The sequence below is a fragment of the Salmo salar genome, chromosome 02, assembly GCF_965601325.2.
Source record: "Salmo salar chromosome 02, fSalSal1, whole genome shotgun sequence".
NCBI lineage: Eukaryota > Metazoa > Chordata > Actinopteri > Salmoniformes > Salmonidae > Salmo > Salmo salar.
The window spans coordinates 89,159,199-89,179,966 of NC_138292.1; the positions used below are offsets into that span (position 1 = coordinate 89,159,199).

General features: G+C 40.1%; 1 long non-coding RNA gene across 1 annotated transcript; it reads right to left on the bottom strand.

The window, feature by feature from the left end:
- Positions 1-657: 657 nt before the first annotated feature.
- On the bottom strand, positions 658-19,349 carry LOC145864075 (uncharacterized). The gene is made up of 2 exons (XR_014382649.1): positions 18,827-19,349; positions 658-4,001 (listed from the first exon to the last, which is right to left on the bottom strand). It is a non-coding gene; the product is annotated as an uncharacterized LOC145864075 (long non-coding RNA).
- Positions 19,350-20,768: the final 1,419 nt, after the last annotated feature.

Here is a 20,768-nt window from a genome sequence, read left to right on the forward strand (position 1 = left end):
AGGTCATTTGTGTAGAAAGTACTTTTCCCCACTCATTCACCCCATCTCTTTACATTACTTATGCATATTAGGTGGCCTGACTGCGTCCAGACTGTCAAAGGCCCATCCTGGTAGATCTGAACCTAATGCAGCTTGGAGTGATCGGATGACAGAAGTCACATTTAGTTGCCAGGTGTAACTGAGGCCATTGATGCTCCATATCCATTACTTTGAGTGTTTTATATAATATGACTAAATGTGTTTCTTTCTGTGTTGCAGGGGCAGTCAAGAAATGGAACAGCAAAGCCACAGAACATGACATAAGCAGAGCTGTGGGAGACCACCTCAAACCCCTGGTAGAGCCGGGGGTGGTGTTTACCACTCCACCATGCCTTCAGCAGGCTGGAAAAGTGAAGTTGATCCATTTGTTTGTTTCAGTTTCCAGTAGTTGAATTCTTTAACATATTGTTGATTTCAACATTTTTCATCTTCAACAAATGAACTGGGTTGGTTGAAAAGTGATACTAAAGGTACATACCATGCACTATTTTGACATAGTTGAAGATATGTTTTTTATACTAAGATGGACCAAGATATGTGTTGCTTTTGCACATATTTGTTCATTGGTTTTGCAAGTCTGTTGATTGGTCAGTCATTGGGTTAATTTGTTTTTCAATATGTTCAAATCAAATCAAGCTTTATTTATAGAGCACATTTCAGACATGGATGCAACACAATGGCTTCACAGGAAAAAACAAATAAATGAAAATAAACAAATATTTACCACAACAAACATATGATAAAAAACAAGACTAACATTCTAAGGAAATGCCATTGATTGTTCATATTTTAATTGGATGCAACATCCAACCCAAAATATAAGCTTGTTTTACTACATTGTTTGTTGTTACGTTTCCCAGCAAGAAAAATCTAAAATGTTGCTCAAACAGAAGAGGAACTAACAATGAGTCACTGACAACAACCACAACTAAACAGGTGGGGTTTTAGGAGGGGTTCTGAAAGACACTATGGGGGTGTCCACTGAAAGTTGACTAGTAACAACAACTGGGACCTAAAAGACACCCACCATGAGACCCACTAAATCTGCCCAAGAAGAGGCAAAGAAAAGAAAAACCCACACCAAACTTAAAGACAGGAAGCAAACCAAAAAGGTGGAGCAACTAAAGGTGTTGACTCTCCACATGTATCAAGACAACTGGAGCACTGGGCCAGACACTCTTAAATAGAACCTGGACCAGCTCAGGTGAAACACCTTCCCACTAACGAGATGGACAAGCCAGCACAGGTGTAACACATACTGACTAACGAGGTGACACCAATATGTACCCAAGACACATTTCAGTTGTACTATCAATCAATCAAATGTACTTATAAAGCCCTTCTTACATCAGCTGATGTCACAAAGTGCTGTACAGAAACCCAGCCTAAAACCCCAAACAGCAAGCAATGCAGGTGTAGAAGATGTTCAAATGTTCATAAATGACCAGCAGGGTCAAATAATAATAATCACAGTGGTTGTAGAGGGTGCAACAGGTCAGCACCTCAGGAGTAAATGTCAGTTGGCTTTTCATAGCCAATCATTCAGAGTATCTCTACAACTTCCATTTCACATAATCATCTACAATGCTTCACCTTCTACAATATAAACATGATGTCTACTGGCTGTCAACAATTAAAAACACGTATTTCTAAATAATAATATACAATCGTATTATTTAAAAAAAAAACATTTTTCTTTCCATAGAATCCTAAAACTCACTACCTTCTAGAACTCTCATCCCCTTGGAACGAGCCCAAACAAAACTCAAATAAAATTGCATTAGTCACATGCGCTGAATACATGTGTAGACAAAACAGTGAAATGCTTACTTAAGAGCCCCAAACCAACAGTGCAGTTTAAAAAAAATATGGATAAGAATAAGAGATAAAACTCATCTACAACACGGAAAAACGTGTCAAAATAAATTGTGATCCATGGTAACACACAGGCTAAACGCAAAACACAAATCTTTTTGACTGCCCACCCTTGAGATAATCAGCAACCAAGTTGTCCTTACCACGGACATGTCTGATTTCAAGAGGAAACTCCTGCGATATCCATAGTAACTTTCCACCTCACTGCGGAGCTTCTCTCTCTTTTCAGGGTTCACTAGATAGGCATGTTGTTGGATATAAAAGCAGGGTAAAAATTCCAATATAATTGTACCCAAAAATTGTCAATTGGTTGCATGAATAACTATGATTACTAAATGTTACATAATTGTATAATATGAAATATCAAAACCAAATGTACACCCCTTTGTTAATATGTATTGGCAATAATTAACTTAACGGTGAGGCATGGAATAATAAAACATGTATCTTTTGTCAGGCTGGATGTTTGAAATATGAGGTGATTTGAGACATGCTTCTTCAGTAGTGGAATAAAGACAATTAGCACTTAAATGTTGTCAAGAAATACTGGAGTGATGTAAGTTTGTTAATAAAATTGATTGTACGTTGAAATTAAGCTGTTTTGAAGTCATTGAAAAAACGACCAGAAAATACATCTTTTAAACTTTCAACTACAACCGAACATATATTGGAATAATCTTATTTTCAATGTCTTTTGAATGACATTTTGCTAAATGGGAATAGTGCAATGTCAAAACACCATTGTAACATGTCCAAATCAATAACCAATATGCAGAAACAGTTTTGGATATATTGAAAACCTAAACATTTTGAAGTGTTACATTGTGATTCCAGTGGGTCACCAACGTGGTAAACAGCTAGCTACATTTTGAAGTGTTACATTGTGATTCCAGTGGGTCACCAACGTGATAAACAGCTAGCTACATTGTGAAGTGTTACATTGTGATTCCAGTGGGTCACCAACGTGATAAACAGCTAGCTACATTGTGAAGTGTTACATTGTGATTCCAGTGGGTCACCAACGTGGTAAACAGCTAGCTACATTTTGAAGTGTTTCATTGTGATTCCAGTGGGTCACCAACGTGGTAAGTGGAACACAACTCTTTTTTGTTAGTCACTTTTTGTTCAATCACATAAACAGTAACTCTTTCAATTCAGAGCCTGGATTTTCCCCCTGAGGCTAAAATCAATTATACAGGGGCAAACAGGGTTCTACATTGACATTCCACACAATCCTTCTACAATGTTAAAACATTCAACATTGTGACATTATTTCATTGATATCATGAAACAACTCCTTCATGTATTTTCTGATGTTTAATCAGATATCTTTTACTAGAGTATCTCTTCCCACATTGATCACAGCTAAAAAGTGTCTGTCTTGTGTGTGTTCTCTGGTGTACAGTCAGTTGGCTAGATGTAACAAAACTCTTCCCACATTGATCACAGCTATAAGATTTCTCTCCTGTGTGTGTTCTCTGGTGTAATGTCAGCTGGCTAGATTGACCAAAACTCTTCCCACATTGATCACAGCTATAAGGTTTCTCCCCTGTGTGTGTTCTCTGGTGTACAGTCAGAGAACCAGATGTAGTAAAACTCTTCCCACATTGATCACAGCTATAGGGTTTCTGTCCTGTGAGTATTCTCTGGTGTACTGTCAGCTGGTCAGATTGAACAAAACACTTCCCACATTGATCACAACTATAGGGTTTCTCTCCTGTGTGTGTTCTCTGGTGTAATGTCAGCTGGCTAGATTGACCAAAACCCTTCCCACATTGACCACAGCTATAAGATTTCTCTCCTGTGCGTGTTCTCCGGTGTAAAGTCAGATGACCAGATGTAGTAAAACTCTTCCCACATTGATTACAGCTATAAGTTTTCTCTCCTTTGTGTTCGCTGGTGTATTTTAAGTTTTACTGAAGAGTTGAATTTTTTTCCACAGTCAGAGCAGCAGTAAGATTTCTTCCCTGTGGGTCTCTGCTGGTGTCTCTTGAGGAGTTCTGATCTGGAGAGACTCTTCTCTGCCTCGTCGGCATCATGATGTTGTTGAGGCTCCCCAGAGGATACACGATTGTCCCGTCTCTCTCCTGTGTGAACAACAAAGTCCACTGTTTATTTGAGGTAAAAGGTGATGCCCAGATCATACCCATGAAGTTTACAACAATTGACGTCTGTTAAATTATTTGACAATTAAGACAGTCAAGTAAGCAACAAGTAATTCTGTCTTGTTTTCACATTAGTAGTAACTAGAAATAAGTTATTCAAGTTGTTGAAATCCTAAGCAATGTTCCAGACAATTTCTGGTCTCCAATATAGGCCCCTTTCTGTGTTTGCTAAAATTACAGCACGAGGGAAATTTGATTGCAGAAACACCTCCCTGCTAATGAGGAAACCGATAGTTATGGATGTAGTATATCTGGTTGGAGCAAAAATGGTGAGCGAAGATTTTAGTTTTTCACAATGTATTCTGAATATTACAGCGCAAGATCAGGAGTGCTACTCAAGGAAACTCACATTAAGCTCTGTGTCTATTCACTAATTCACCACCGTGGGGGAAAACTCAGGGGAGTTCTCATAGGCTGACAGCAAAAATAGCCTCCATTTATATGTTGCTTATGAGTGCATTTCACATTACTTTTGGATTATAACTGTAACGCTCGTTTGAATCTCCTGCTTAATTTCTGTGTGTTATTGTCGCAGATGAACTGCTTCATACTTAAAAAACACTTCAACCAGTAAAATGCTCTTTGGCTAGCTTTGCCATCAGCCTGACAAAGAGGGTTTGTACACTAAGTGTTTAACAAACAATAACGTAGTAGAGTTCGACCGATTATGATTTTTAAACGCCGGTACCGATTATTGGATGACCAAAAAAGTCCGCTGCCGATTAGATCGGCCGATTTTAAATATATATATTTGTAATAATGACAATTACAACAATACTAAATGAACACTTTTATTTTAACTTAATATAATACATCAATAAAATCTATTTAGTCTCAAATAAATAATGAAAGATGTTCATTTTGGTTTAAATAATGCAAAAACAAAGTGTTGGAGAAGAAAGTAAAAGTACAATATGTGCCATGTAAAAAAGCTAACATTTAAGTTCCTTGCTCAGAACATGAGAACATATGAAAGCTGGTGGTTCCTTTTAACATGAGTCTTCAATATTCCCAGGTAAGAAGTTTTAGGTTGTAGTTATTATAGGAATTATAGAACTATTTCTCTCTATACCATTTGTATTTCATATACCTTTGACTATTGGATGTTCTTATAGGCACTTTAGTATTGCCAGCCTAATCTTGGGAGTTGATAGGCTTGAAGTCATAAACAGAGCTGTGCTTCAAGCATTGCGAAGAGCTGCAGGAAAGTGCTGTTTGAATGAATGTTTGAATGAATGCTCACAAGCCTGCTGCTGCCTACCACCACTCAGTCACAGCTCAGTCAGACTGCTCTATCAAATATCAAATCATAGACTTAATTATAATATAATAAACACAGATATACGAGCCTTAGGTCATATTCAATTTAATATCGCTCTTCACCGACCCAGGAACAGGCGGGGCCAAACAGGTGTTGTACCTCGTTTCCCTCCTTCAGGGAAGAGTAATTACAGTCATAAAGTTACGCTCCCTTTCAGTCGGTCAACTTCGGTACAACATACTATGGGGAAATACAATCATTCCCCCATGCCGACCCAAACGGACACTAAATGAAACGGCCCCTGGCAGACCACCCAGACCTTACTCGCAAGATGCGTCAGTTTTGTCAATTTATTAATTGTCTTTTGTTTGAAACACTCCTGTCAATGTTGAGTAAGGACGCACACCTGATTACACATAATCTACCTGGCCTGCACACAAATGTAGGCCTATAAATGAGCCCATTTGGGGATGTCTGATAGTATTTCTTATTGTCTTAACGCACCACCACTAATGAGTTGTGGAGCTTCTCAAATACATTTTTTCTTCACCTCAAACAGCAAGTAAACAAAGTCGGGAAGAGGTTTTTTCCCTTCTGGTTAGGTTATATTGATGACTGGCTCCCTCAAGTCATTTGTGTGTCTTAGTTACTTGCGCATGCTTAAAGCATCAGACAAGTTCAGTACATATAGTTCATTTTATTAAAACACATGGGATGTGTCTATAAATTGGTTGAAATTTTATAACGTGTATTTTTCAATCGATTGGTAGAAAGAACAGATGACTCTTGGTTGACCTAGATATATTTTAGGTGGGGACAGCACTTTAACATGATTTTGGGGTTCCTGAGTGGTGCAGCGGTCTAAGCGGTTCGAATCCAGGCTGTATCACAACCGGACGTGATTGGGAGTCCCATAGAGCGGTGCACAATTGGCCCAGCGTTGTCTGGGTTTGGCCGTTATAGGCAGTCATTGTAAATAAGAAGTTGTTCTTAACTGGCTTGCCTAGTTAAATAAACGTTAAATTTTTTAAATTATAAAACATAACTTTCTGAATGCATTGTTTCAGCCATAATGAAAAAGTGAAAACAGAAATACCTTATTTACATAAGTATTTAGACCCTTTGCTCTGAGACTCAAAATTGCTTTCAGGTGCATACTGTTTCCATTAATCATCCTTGAGATGTTTCTACAGCTTGATTGGAGTCCACCTGTGGCAAATTCAATTGATTGGACATGATTTGGAAGGCACACACCTGTCGATATAAGGTCCCACAGTTGTCAGAGCAAAAACTAAGCCCTGAGGTCAAAGGAATTGTCCGTAGAGCTCTGAGACAGGATTGTGTCGAGGCACAGATCCGGGGAAGGGTACCAAAAAACGTCTGCAGCATTGAAGGTCCCCAAGAACACAGTGACCTCCATCATTCTTAAATGGAAGAAGTTTAGAACAACTAAGAGCTCCAAAGTTCCTCTGTGGAGATGGGAGAACCTTCCAGAAGGACAACCATCTCTGCAGCACTCCACCAATCAGGCCTCTATGCTAGAGTGGCCAGATGGAAGCCACTCCTCAGTATAAAGCATATAACAGCCTGCTTGGAGTTTGCCAATATGCACCTAAAGACTCTCAGACCATGAGAAACAAGACTCTCTGGTCTGATGAAACCAAGATTGAACTCTGGCCTGAATGCCAAGTGTCATGTCTGGAGTAGAGGTCGACCGATTATGATTTTTCAAGGCCGAAAACGATACCGATTATTGGAGGACCAAAAAGAAATCCGATACCAATTAATTGGCCGATTTTTAACATTTATTTATTTGTACAGTGGGGGGGAAAAGTATTTGATCCCCTGCTGATTTTGTACATTTGCCCACTGACAAAGAAAGGATCAGTCTATAATTTTAATGGTAGGTTTATTTGAACAGTGAGAGACAGAATAACAACAAAAATATCCTGAAAAACGCATGTCAGAAATGTTATAAATTGATTTGCATTTTAATGAGGGAAATAAGTATTTGACCCCCTCTCAATCAGAAAGATTTCTGGCTCCCAGGTGTCTTTTATACAGGTAACGAGCTGAGATTAGGAGCACACTCTTAAAGGGAGTGCTCTAACCACAGCTTGTTACCTGTAAAAAAGACACCTGTCCACAGAAGCAATCAATTAATCAGATTCCAAACTCTCCACCATGGCCAAGACCAAAGAGCTCTCCAAGGATGTCAGGGACAAGATTGTAGACCTACACAAGGCTGGAATGGGCTACAAGACCATCGCCAAGCAGCTTGGTGAGAAGGTGACAACATTTGGTGCAATTATTCGCAAATGGAAGAAACACAAAGGAACTGTCAATACCTCTCGGCCTGGGGCTCCATGCAAGATCTCACCTCGTGGAGTTGCAATGATCATGAGAACGGTGAGGAATCAGCCCAGAACTACCCGGGAGGATCTTGTCAATGATTTCAAGAAGCTGGGACCATAGTCACCAAGAAAACAATTGGTAACACACTACTCCGTGAAGGACTGAAATCCTGCAGCGCCCGCAAGGTCCCCCTGCTCAAGAATACATATACATGCCCATCTGAAGTTTGCCAATGAACATCAGAGGACAACTGATGACTCAGAGGACAACTGGTGAAAGTGTTGTGGTCAGATGAGACCAAAATGGAGCTCTTTGACATCAACTCAACTCGCCATGTTTGGAGGAGGAGGAATGCTGCCTATGACCCCAAGAACACCATCTCCACCGTCAAACATGGAGGTGGAAACATTATGCTTTGGGGGTGTTTTTCTGCTAAGGGGAAATGACAACTTCACCGCATCAAAGGGATGATGGACGGGTCCATGTACCGTCAGATCTTGGGTGAGAAACTCCTTCCCTCAGCCAGGGCATTGAAAATGGGTCGTGGATGGGTATTCCAGCATAACAATGACCCAAAACAGACGGCCAAGGCAACAAAGGAGTGGCTCAAGTAGAAGCACATTAAGATCCTGGAGTGGCCTAGCCAGTCTCCAGACCTTAATCCCATAGAAAATCTGTGGAGGGAGCTGAAGGTTCGAGTTGACAAACGTCAGCCTCGAAACCTTAATGACTTGGAGAAGATCTGCAAAGAGGAGTGGAACAAAATCCCTCCTAAGATGTGTGCAAACCTGGTGGCCAACTACAAGAAACGTCTGACCTCTGTGATTGCCAACAAGGGTTTTGCCACCAAGTACTAAGTCATGTTTTGCAGAGGGGTCAAATACTTATTTCCCTCATTAAAATGCAAATCATTTTATAACATTTTTGACATGCGTTTTTCTGGATTTTTTTGTTGTTATTCTGTCTCTCACTGTTCAAATAAACCTACCATTAAAATTATAGACTGATCATTTCTTTGTAAGTTGGCAAACTGTCACGTCCTGACCAGTAATAGGGGTTATTTGTATTGTAGTTTGGTCAGGACGTGGCAGGGGGTATTTGTTTTATGTGGTTCGGGGTGGTTGGTTGTTTAGAAGGGTGTTTGATTTATTATTTATGGGTTTTTGGGCTATGTTCATTCTAGTATTAGTATTTCTTTGTTTAGGTCATTGGGTGTTGGACTCTCAATTGGAGGCAGGTGTTTCCTAGTTGCCTCTGATTGAGAGTCCTATATATAGGTATGTGTTTGTGTTGGTAGTTTGTGGGAGATTGTGCTAGGTATAGTCTTAATGACTTACCGGCCTGTTATTTCGTCATTGTGTTTTGTGTACGTGTTTATTTTGGTTCTCCTTCTTTGCCAATTCAATAAAAGTAGATGAGTGCACATAACCCTGCTGCGTTTTGGTCCGACAATGATTTTTCTTTATCATCTGACAAAGAAGAATGTGACACAAACGTACAAAATCTGCAGGGGATCAAATACTCCCCCCCCCCCCCCCCCCCACTGTAATAATGACAATTACAACAATACTGAATGAACACTTATTTTAACATAATATAATACATAAATACTATCAATTTAGCCTCAAATAAATAATGAAACATGTTCAATTTGGTTTCAATAATGGAAGAACAAAGTGTTGGAGAAGAAAGTAAAAGTGCAATATGTGCCATGTAAAAAAGCTAACGTTTAAGTTCCTTGCTCAGAACATGAGAACATATGAAAGCTGGTGGTTCCTTTTAACATGAGTCTTCAATATTCCCAGGTAAGAAGTTTTAGGGTGTAGTTATTATAGGACTATTTCTCTCTATACCATTTGTATTTCATATACCTTTGACTATTGGATGTTCTTATAGGCACTTTAGTATTGCCAGTGTAACAGTATAGCTTCCGTCCCTCTCCTTGCTCCTACCTGGGCTCAAACCAGGAACACATCGACAACAGCCACCCTCGAAGCAGCGTTACCCATGCAGAGCAAGGGGAACAACCACTCCAAGTCTCAGAGCGAGTGACGTTTGAAACGCAATTAGCGTGCACCCGCTAACTAGCTAGCCATTTCACATCGGTTACACCAGCCTCATCTTGGGAGTTGACAGGCTTGAAGTCATAAACAGCGCAATGCATTGCGAAGAGCTGCTGGCAAAATGCAGTAAAGTGCTGTTTGAATGAATGCTTATGAGCCTGCTGCTGCCTACCATCGCTCAGTCAGACTGCTCTATCAAATCATAGACTTAATTATAACATAATAACACACAGAAATACGAGCCTTAGGTCATTAATATGATCGAATCCGGAAACTATCATCTCGAAAACAAAACGTTTTTCCTGTCAGTGAAATACAGAACCATTCCGTGTTTTATCTAATGGGTCTAAATATTCCTGTTACATTGCACAACCTTCAATGTTATGTCATAATTATGTAAAATTCTTGCAAATTAGTTCGCAACGAGCCAGGCGGCCCAAACTGTTGCATATACCCTGACTCTGCGTGCAATGAACCGAAGAGAAGTGACACAATTTCACCTGGTTAACCTCTCTAGGATAGGTGGCACCAAATCGTCCCACCTACGTAACAGCCAGTGTAATCCCGTGGCGCGTTATTCAAAAACCTTAGAAATGCAAAAACTTCAATTTTTCAAACATATGACTATTTTACACCATTTTAAAGACAAGACTCTCGTTAAATTGGGGCTAGGTGGGACGCTAGCGTGCCACCCGTGGTGCACTCCATCAACAGCAGGTGCATTTCAAGAGCGGCAAATTTGAATCCAAATAAATGTCAAAATTCAAATTTTTCAAAAATACAACTATGTTACACCATTTGAAAGATAAACATCTCCTTAATCTAACCACGTTTTACGATTTCAAAAAGGTTTTACGGCGAAAGCATAAATTTAGAGTATGTTAGGACAGTACATTTACAAGAGTTGTGTGTAATGTTTTGTCAAGTCAAAGACAGGGTCACCAAAACCATAAAACCAGCTAAAATGATGCACTAACCTTTTACAATCTCCATCAGATGACACTCCTAGGACATTATGTTAGACAATGCATGCATTTTTAGTTCTATCAAGTTCATATTTATATCCAAAAACAGCGTTTTACTATGGCATTGATGTTGAGGAAATCGTTTCCCTCCAATAACCGGCAGTCAAGTCAGCGTCACAAATTAAATAATTAAAATTAGAAAACATTGGTAAAATATTATATTGTCATTTAAAGAATTATAGATTTACATCTTTTGAACGCAATCAACTTGCCAGATTTAAAAATAACCTTACTGGGAAATCACACTTTGCAATAATCTGAGCACTGCGCCCAGAAAAATACGCGTTGCGATACAGACTAGACGTCATGTTGGGGAGATCTAAAATCGAAAATACTATGTAAATAATCCATTACCTTTGATTCTCTTCATCAGATGTCACTTCCAGGTATCACAGGTCCATAACGAATGTAGTTTTGTTCAAAAAAGCTCATCATTTATGTCCAAAAATCTCCGTCTCGTTAGCACATGATGTAAGCCAGCCGGACTTCTCGTCATGAACGAGGGGAAAAAATATATTTCCGTTCGTTCAAACATGTCAAACGTTGTATAGCATAAATCATTAGGGCCTTTTTTAACCAGAACATGAATAATATTCAAGGTGGACGAATGCATACTCTTTTATAACGTATTGGAACGAGGGTACCCAACATCAACTCGCGCGCAAGGTGTCTAATGGGCCATCATCGTTCCATGGCTCTTGTTCGGTCAGATCTCCCTCCAGAAGACTCAAAACACTTTGTAAAGGCTGGTGACATCTAGTGGAAGCAATAGGAAGTGCCAAAATACTCCTAAACCCCTGTGTTTTTCAATGGGATAGGTTTAAAGTCAATACAACACATCAGGTATCCACTTCCTGTCAGAAAATGTCTCAGGGTTTTGCCTGCCAAATGAGTTCTGTTATACTCACAGACACCATTCAAACAGTTTTGGAAACTTTAGAGTGTTTTCTATCCATATATAATAAGTATATGCATATTCTAGTTACTGGGTAGGATTAGTAACCAGATTAAATCGGGTACATTTTTTTTATCCAGACGTGCAAATGCTGCCCCCTAGACCCAACAGGTTAATCTAACCACACTGTCCGATTTCAAAAAGGCTTTACAACGAAAGCAAAACGTTAGATTATGTCAGCAGAGTACCCAGCCAGAAATAATCAGACACCCATTTTTCAAGCTAGCATATAATGTCACATAAACCCAAACCACAGCTAAATGCAGCACTAACCTTTGATGATCTTCATCAGATGACAACCCTAGGACATTATGTTATACAATACATGCATGTTTTGTTCAATCAAGTTCATATTTATATCAAAAAACAGCTTTTTACATTAGCATGTAACTAGCATGTGACTAGCATTCCCACCGAATACTGCCGGTGAATTTACTAAATTACTCACGATAAACGTTCACAAAAAACATAACAATTATTTTAAGAATTATAGATACAGAACTCCTCTATGCACTCGATATGTCCGATTTTAAAATAGCTTTTCGGTGAAAGCACATTTTGCAATATTCTCAGTAGATAGCCCGGCATCACAGGGCTAGCTATTTAGACACCCAGCAAGTTTAGCACTCAGAAAAGTCACATTTACTATAAGAAAAATGTTATTACCTTTGCTGTCTTCGTCAGAATGCACTCCCAGGACTGCTACTTCAATAACAAATGTTGGTTTGGTCCAAAATAATCCATCGTTATATCCGAATAGCGGCGTTTTGTTCGTGCGTTCCAGACACTATCCGAAAGGGTAAATAAGGGTTGTGCGCATGGCGCAATTCGTGACAAAAAAATTCTAAATATTCCATTACCGTACTTCGAAGCATGTCAACCACTGTTTAAAATCCATTTTTATGCAATTTTTCTCGTAGAAAAGCGATAATATTCCGACCGGGAATCTCCTTTTCGGCAAACAGAGGAAAAAAATCACAAAGACGGGGGCGGTCAGGTCACGCGCCTAAGCCCAGAGTCCCTTGATTGGCCACTTGAGAAAGACGATAATGTGTTTCAGCCTGGGGCTGGGATGACGACATTCAGGTTTTTCCCGGGCTCTGAGCGCCTATGGACGACGTAGGAAGTGTCACGTTAGAGCAGAGATCCTTAGTAAAAGATAGAGATGGCAAAGAAGTTCCAGAAATGGTCAGACAGGCCACTTCCTGTAAAGGAATCTCTCAGGTTTTGACCTGCCATTTGAGTTCTGTTATACTCACAGACACCATTCAAACAGTTTTAGAAACTTTAGGGTGTTTTCTATCCATATGTAATAAGTATATGCATATTCTAGTTACTGGGTAGGAGTGGTAACCAGATTAAATCGGGTATGTTTTTTATCCAGCCGTGTCAATACTGCCCCCTAGCCCTAACAGGATAAACTAGTAATATCATCAACCATGTGTAGTTAACCAGTGATTATGATTGATTGATTGTTTTTTATGAGATAAGTTTAATGCTAGCTAGCAACTTACCTTGGCTTCCTACTGCATTCGCGTAACAGGCAGGCTCCTCGTGGAGTGCAATGTAAAGCAGGTGGTTAGAGCGTTGGACTCGTTAACCCTAAGGTTGCAAGATTGAATCCCCAAGCTGACAAGGTAAAAATCTGTCGTTCTGCCCCTGAACAAGGCAGTTAACCCACCATTCCTAGGCCATCATTGAAAATAAGAACGTGTTCTTAATTGACTTGCCTAGTTAAAAAAAAAAAAAAAAAAAAAAAAAACGCAAATCGGTGGCCAAAAATACCGATTTCCGATTGTTATGAAAACTTGAAATCAGCCCTAATTAATCGGCCATACCGATTAATCGGTCGACCTCTAGTCTGGAGGAAACCTGGCACCATCCCTACGGTGAAGCATGGTGGTGGCAGCATCATGCTGTGGGGATGTTTTTCAGCAGCAGGGACTGGGAGACTAGTCAGGATCCAGGGAAATATTAACGGAGCAAAGTGCAGAGAGATCCTTGATGAAAGACCTGCTACAGAGTGCTCAGGACCTCAGACTGGGACAAAGGTTCACCGTCCAACAGGACAACGACCTTAAGCACACAGCCAAGACAACGCAGGCTTCGGGATAAGTTTCTATGTCCTTGAGTGGCCCAGCCAGAACCCAGAATGCAACCCGATCTAACATCTCTGGAGAGACCTGAAAATAGCTGTGCAGTGATGTTCCCCATCCAACCTGACAGAGCTTGAGAGGATCTGCAGAGAAGAATGGAGAAACTCTACAAATGCAGGTGTGCCAATTAAATTACCTAAATGAAAGGAAAACAACTAATTTAATCAATTTTCGAATAAGGCTTTAACGTAACAAAACGTGGAAAAGTCAAGGGGTCTGAATACTTTCAGAATGCACTGTATACAGTAACACCTCCCCCATAAGCATTCCTGTCTTGTCTGTAGATGTTCAATTCCTGTATTGCTACTTAAAGGAATTATCTCAGTGAGTTTCAAAGATGAACAGTACAGTGCATTCCAAATTCAATAGGCAGGCTAGTAAACAAAACACTTTTCAAATAAAAACTTTTCCATAAAATATCAAAACGTATAATGCCCGTCCAAGAGACTGTTGACCAATCGCATTTCACATTGTGATGCTGTGACACACAGTTCCTAAGCTAATTGTCACAGAATCCCTTTATAAAGCCCAGGGGAACACAAGTAAGCTTCATTCACCAGAAGTTATGCATGCTAGCCAACGTTAGTCAGGAGGCTCTTTAGTCTAGCTAGGCTAGGTAGGGCTGGGCGATATTGACAAAATATATCACAATATTTTTTATTCAAAAAGCTGGTGAAGCAGCAACTGTACTAGAATGCGAACAATATGCATCTATATTGTTCGCATTCCAGTACAATTGCTGCTTCACCAGCTTTTTGAATAAAAAATATTGTGATATATTTTGTCCATACTTCAAGAACAAACTCTCACATCTTTCACAGCAAAGAGCAGGGAGTCCGGGGGATGACTGGAGGAGCAATGGAGGAAGCATTGTGGGATTCTCTTGGCGCGAGTACAGTTGTTGAGAATGAGTGGACGATGGTGAAGAACAGTGGAGTGAAAAGTGTTAAAGTTGGTAATGAACAGCAGTTTATGGTTGGAGTGGGAATCATCAGCAAGGATGTTTTTTAGGGTGACCTGTTAGCGGTCTCAAAGATGGTGAAGGATGAATTGGGTAAAGTGGAATTGGTTTGAGTGACCAGGAGCGGTATGATGCTGATTTCGTGTGTCAACAGCGCAAAAGGAGAAAGCTCTGTGACTCAACAAGATGTGGACGTACGATGTGGAAGGCTATGACTTTCAGAGTAGGGCACCGGTTAAAAGTGTCATCTCTGGTGTTGCGTTGGACATAGAGGCTGGGTGGTTTAGGGAAAACATTCCAGGTATTCGCACATCCATTAAATTGAATGATAGACGGAAGGTTTTACTGTCGTTTGGTGAACTGGTTCTCCCATCTTATGTAAAACCTGGGTATGAGATATGCGGTGAGACACTATGTACAGAAGCCTGTCATGACGTTGGCCTGTGGGTAAGGTTTATGACACCCCATAAATACCTTTCTCCCTTCCCCTCTCTTTCTGACCCTACTGAAGGACTGCTGTCCTGAAGGACTGCTGTCCTGTTAAATATAGAGAGTCTGGGTACATCAAACAAATGGGGAAAGGAACCATATTTTGGTAATAAAACCAGTTGGAAATATGCTTTGGAACGTAATGAGTATGGATGTCAGCTCGGTTGTCATCTGAGACATTATGACTGATGACAGGACGACATAAACTGTACCTGGGAAAGTATACACCCTCTAGTTATCAGAGTCACATGGAATTGTTATGCAATTGAAATGTTTGATATTGAAATTGTTTGTTAGGAGATTAAATGTAATTTTAGCTTCCAAATGAGAGAATTGGGTTTTCATAAGGAAAGTGCCCTGCTTGATCAGTGGCCCACCCCTGTGAAGAGACAGGGGTTATAAACGATGAAACACATCCTTCCCCCTCTCCACTATATAAGCCTTTGACGAAAAGATAACCACATGTTCCAGTACGTGAGGTCTGCAGCCTCTACGTTAGAAGGACACACATCAAGTACAGAACTAAGCCAACCTCGGCATGAGTTTTGGTGGCAAATGGTATGAACTTTGAGCTTATTCACTACAGAAGTGATACTTCCTAGCCGTTGAGTTAGCAGCGGCCGCTGTAGACGTGGGCTAGGAAAGGACGGACGACGGATCCAGTCTAACAAACAGACGAAGATACCACCACGTATCCAATTTACCACCAGAGACATTCTTCCGAGGACAGGAAGATCTGTTGGCCAACCCAGGGTTCGTGAAGATAGCCAAGAATTTACAACTTTCATTATGAGACTGAAAATAAGATAAGGGTTAATATTGACTGCTATCGATGTAAAATATTACTAAGTATTTTAAGAGTTTATTCGGAAGATAACGGCTCTATAAACGTTCTTCCGTGGTGCCCTGACTTTCTAGTTAATTACATTTACATGATTAGCTTAATCAGGTAATATTAATTACAAAGAAAGAATTTTATAGGTTAGCATGTCATATCACTTAATCCGGCATAGCCAAAGACACGACAAGCCGCTGCGGTGTTACAATTGTAAAAGTTTGGACACGTGGCAAGTGTTTGTCTAAGGAATAAATATGTCGTAGTTGAAGAGTCTGATGAAGCATGTTGTTGTAATTGTTATGGGAATCACGTTCCCGAGTTCCTGGAGTGCCCTGTACGGATGAAGGATGTCACAGTAGCTAGGATCAGGCCCATCCAGCAGGTGTCCTATGTGCAGGCAGTGAAAATAGCTGAAGGAGTGAGTAGAGAGAAGGTAGTGGATGTCCCACAGTCTGCATTGAAGCCATGCAGAAGAAGGACACTAATAGTGAAGGTGGACTTTGTTGTGTTTATAGAGCAAGAGATAAATTGCACTAGTCAAACTAATGAAAAATCAAAAGAAGCTTGACATTGTGAAGGCGGCAAATAGATTTCTAGATCTCCAGAATACTGAATGAAGAGGTTGAGCGTGGGCAGACATCGTACACATCACACTCAGGCAGACAAGACGTTTGATCCACCCAAAGACCCAATCCATCTCCCTGTCTCGCAACTCAGACTTAGCCGAGGTACGGGCACCAAGTAGAGGAAGTCACTATCAGAAACACTAAGCCTCCTAAATAATGCTACACGATTGTCAAGAGAACTTGAGGCTGGACTAGCAGGGAAACCGTGCCAGACGTCCCCTAGTCTCGTACATGAACTGATGTACATGAACACAAAGTCCAGGAGGTGAGCACGCTCTACCACTAACATGCTGACCACAGTGCTCGCGTCACGTGCACGAGCATTGCAAAATAAATAAATGTACACGTACATGTTAATCAATCATTGCACCAACACTGCTTGCGCGTGTCAACGAGCTTCTGCGTAGCCAGGCGCTAAAATAGAACTTGCTTCTATTTGTGACTCTCGACGCGCTGCAATTCCCACCTCTACCATCTCCTCATTGGTTTTTAAGAGCATATACCCACGTGGGTGATTGAAAGATGAACTGAGGTCCACACTCCAGACCAATTGGTGGTGGTAATGCACCTTAAAGTTGGTTGCCAACCGCCATATAAAGTCCAAAGAAGAAAAGGAAGCCTGAAGGAAGGAGGAGAGATGATGAGAAACTAATTTGGTTCGACCACAAGGCACTAATGCCATCTAGGACCGTTTGGGGCGTTGCTACTGGTTACCGATTTTGATGTGATATGCAAGTATTATGTGAAAGTATTTGAAATTATTTTGATGTGATATGAAAGTATTGTGTTCAATTATTTTGACATGATATGAAAGTATCATATCAGGATCCGCCCCTTTGTTTCTATTTTTGCCTAAAATGATATTCCCAAATCTGCCCAAAACTGCCTGTAGCTCAGGCCCTGAAGCAAAAGCATGCATATTCTTGGTACCATTTGAAAGGAAACAGTTTGAAGTTTGTGGAAATGTGAAAGGAATGTAGGCGAATTTAACACATTAGATCTGGTAAAAGATAACACAAAGAAAAAAAAAACGTTATTTTGTATTTTTTTGTACCATCATCTTTGAAATGCAAGAGAAAGGCCATAATGCATTATTCCAGCCCAGGTGCAATTTAGATTTTGTCCACTAGAGGGCAGCAGTGTATGTGCAAACTTTATTCTGATCCAATGAGCCATTGCATTTCTTTTCAAAATTGTCTATCAAGACTGCCCAAATGTGTCTAATATGTTTATTAATAACTTTTCATGTTCATAACTGTTCACTCTCCTCAAACAATAGCATGGTATTCTTTCACTGTAATATCTACTGTAAATTGGACAGCGCAGTTAGATTAACAAGAATTTAAGCTTTATACCAATATCAGATATGTCTATGTCCTGGTAAATGTTCTTGTTATTTACAACCTCATGCTAATCGCATTAGCATACATTAGCTCAACCGTCCTGTGGACGGGACACAGATCCTGAAGAAGTTGTTTAAAGCAGCAAACAGCAGTAGAAACAATAACAAAGCGTACTCCCTGCCCATTTCAGTAAAAAGCTGAGGGATGGGGCTGGAGAAATGTAACCATCCATGATATCAACATTATAGTTTTAACCATGTTTTGAGGATATACAGTGTTTGTTAATATTTCCTGACAAACATTGGAGTAAAAAAAGCTTATATTTTGGGTTCTGATGGGGTACGACAGTTGAACTAAGCTCATGAGGCATTTATAAGTGATTTCTTCAAGAAACAATGGGTACATATCATTCATGTATAAGTCCCAAAATGGATGTAACAACTACTGATTGCCCCTTTAAGAGAACATATTGGGCTAATCTAATAGGAGATATTGAGGACTACAGTATTTCAGGCATTGTCATTGGATGCATTTGATAAATTGTTAACGTTTTGTTGATGGTCCACTCTTGATGTTCTACACGTTACAGTGTAGCTTCAGCCATTCCTACAGAACAACATTAAAGTGTAGAAACCCTTTACTGCATATTGGTTCAACGACTGCAGAGGTACTTACTGGTGTTAAACATATCTCCAACCTCCTCTTCTTCCTCCAATGTGACAGTCATCTCCCCTTCCTCCTCTTTCACTCCAAAAACTGCATCCTCCTCTTTCTCTTCCTCCTCTTCATTCACTGAAAAGTCTTCCTCTTCTTCTTTCACTGTAACAGCCTCACCCTCTACTTGTTTTTGTATTGTAACATCTTTCTTTTCCTTCTCCTCCTCTTTCACGACAGCTTCTTTCTCCGTCCAGCAGACCTCCTCTTCTTTATCAGGAGGAGAATAGCTTAGTGAACTCATGGTCGGGGATGTTAGCTAGCTAGCATTAGCGACTAGGCCAGTTCTAAGCTAACTTAGCAAACCAGCTAGCTGACAAACAACGTAAATATATAATTAAATGGGCTAACAAGTACAGACAACAGAAGTGTGTATAATACACAGCGACTAATATACACCAAAACAGGGTAAAGAGCGTGAATGTTGTAGCTATGTTTGCTAGAAAGCTACCGAGGTGTCTGACTAGCTGTTGTTGTTGAAGGAGCGTCCCGTCCACTAGATTATACGTCACACTGGCAGCATCGCCTGAACCTAAAAGACGCATATCGCCATCTGCTGACTGGAGTGGGCAACGCAGTTGAGGAACCAAACGTTTATTTTTAATTTATTTCAGAAAAGTTAAATATTATATTAAGTCGTTCAAAGAGAAGCATGTGTTGATTGATTTGTTTTTAATGAGTGAGAATTTAAAACAAACTTTACACCCACTACATATTTGCATTGAACCATACTTCTGACATGGATCATTTTGACCCCAGAGGCGAATCTTTTATTATAGCCAAAATGTGGTTCATTCAATTTTTGAACTTTGTCAATCAACTTGTTCTTAATAAATCTAAATCATGGTTTAGTGTTTCTGTATCAATATGGACTTTTAACAAATTCAAATCCTTTGGAGTAGACTACTGGCATGACCTAGAGAGTTACAACCTACTGTAGCCTACTGGCATGACCTAGAGAGTTACAACCTACTGTAGTCTACTGGCATGACCTAGAGAGTTACAACCTACTGTAACCTACTGGCATGACCTAGAGAGTTACAGACTACTGGCATGACCTAGAGAGATACAACCTACTGTAGCCTACTGGCATGACCTAGAGAGATGCAACCACTTGGATACAACCTACTGTAGCCTACTGGCATGACCTAGAGAGATACAACCTACTGTAGCCTACTGGCATGACCTAGAGAGATACAACCTACTGTAGCCTACTGGCATGACCTAGAGAGTTACAACCTACTGTAGCCTACTGGCATGACCTAGAGAGTTACAACCTACTGTAACCTACTGGCATGACCTAGAGAGTTACAACCTACTGTAGCCTACTGGCATGACCTAGAGAGTTACAACCTACTGTAGCCTACTGGCATGACATAGAGAGTTACAACCTACTGTAACCTACTGGCATGACCTAGAGAGCTCAAGTTTTAAAATTCCTGGATTTTAAATGAATATTTTCCAGTAATAATGATAATTTGTATCTTCCTATCCACATGTGATCCCTCTCCTTTGTCGTCCTCTCTACACCAATAACAGACAACTACTGTGGGACTCCCAATCATACAGCCGGATGTGATACGGCCTGGATTCGAACCAGGGAGCGTAGTGATGCCTCTTGCACTGAGATTTTTTATTTATTTATTTTTTATTTCACCTTTATTTAACCAGGTAGGCAAGTTGAGAACAAGTTCTCATTTACAATTGCGACCTGGCCAAGATAAAGCAAAGCAGTTCGACAACATACAAAAACACAGAGTTACACATGGAGTAAAACAACATACAATCAATGATGCAGTAGAATAAAAAAAAAAAAATAATAATAAAAAAAATAAGACTATATACAATGTGAGCAAATGATGTGAGATAAGGGAGGTAAAGGCAAAAAAATGCCATGGTGGCA